This window comes from Mus pahari, chromosome 2 (genome assembly GCF_900095145.1).
Source record: "Mus pahari chromosome 2, PAHARI_EIJ_v1.1, whole genome shotgun sequence".
NCBI classification, from domain to species: Eukaryota; Metazoa; Chordata; class Mammalia; order Rodentia; family Muridae; genus Mus; species Mus pahari.
The window spans coordinates 50179578-50180971 of record NC_034591.1 but is presented as its reverse complement, the minus strand read 5'-3'; positions in this window follow the sequence as shown (position 1 = coordinate 50180971).

Below are 1394 nucleotides of genomic sequence, written 5' to 3'. Positions count from 1 at the left end.
CTCACTTTGTAGACCAGGTTGGCCTCGAACTCAGAAATCCGCCTGCCTCTGCCTCCCGAGTGCTGGGATTAAAGGCATGCGCCACCACGCCCGGCTGGTTGTTATTTTTTAATTCGTTTTCATTCTCATTCCTCATGCAAAACCCACGGCTCAGATGTGCCTTGCTCGGGTAGGACCAACAAATTCCACTGTTTTTTTTCCATACAAGTTTTTTTTTTTTTTTTTTTAATCAAGTTGCAAGTTGCTCTTCTGATACATGTGGGGAAGAAAGAAAAAAAGGCTACAAAGATGTTTGTTCTCTAACCTCAGAAGAGAACAGAATAGGCTGGAGAGGTGTCAGTTGAGTGGGCAACCATGACCATCTCTGTGGGGCCCTCCAGCTGTGACACATTAAAACCCCAGGACACTTGGATTTCTTCTTTAAAAATCAAGCCATGGAAGCACATCTCAGTAGGACACTGAGAGCTTCATCAGGTCTGTAGGGCAATCAGAAGCCACTGTGGGTATTGGACTAGCACGGGCAGGGTAGCCAGGATAACATAGCCACATTTTGCTGAGGCTTTGGTATGGCAAAGTCACCAGGCTTGAGCTTGTGTTGGAGTTTGGGAGGACAAAGGCCTGTCTGCACCCTCCTTCAGTTTTGCCTTTTATCTGCTCCGTGAGGTCCATTGGCTACTTTAAAGATGCAAAGTTGTCACTGTACAATGGCTACCGGCATGTGTTTCCAGAAGAAACGGCAGGACTTAGGCTTGGAATAAGGGCCCTCTAAAGAGAGACTTTCCAGTGACAAGGGTCTTTGGGGAATGTCACATCAAAGCCCAAATCTTTGCCTGAGACAAAGAAATAAGCAGGCATACACTGCCATGACAGATGGTGGGGACAGAGTGCCTCTGCTGAGCTGAGGGAGGGTCCGGAAAGTTTGTCCCCATCAACAGAGCAGATTTAATGGGTTTCCTCATGAAGGACATGAGCGTCACCAGCACATCCGGCTTTCCTGTTTTCTATAGTGTACTTCCCGTTTGCATCCCAAGTACAGTTTTATGGACATCTCCTCTGTGGTCTTCCCTCTGCTTCAGGAAGTTGAGGGAGGTGGGCTGGGGGATCAGGGATGGATGAGAACCACGAGGCTTTGTTAAATTAGTTTGGAAGAACAGAAGGCCAGTTGAAGATCCCAGAAGAATCTCAGAGAAGAAGCTAGCAAGAGGCTGGCCCAACACAAGGGTTTTGAGCCTATGCCATTATCTTTACAGGCTATTCCTAATAATGGTGTGTGTGTGTGTGTGTGTGTGTGTGTGTGTGTGTGTGTGTGTGTGTGTATGTGTATGTGTGTGTGTGTGTGTGTGTGTAAGGATAAATAGGTTGGAGTTGCCTCTCTCTCATGCGGAAGATGGGGC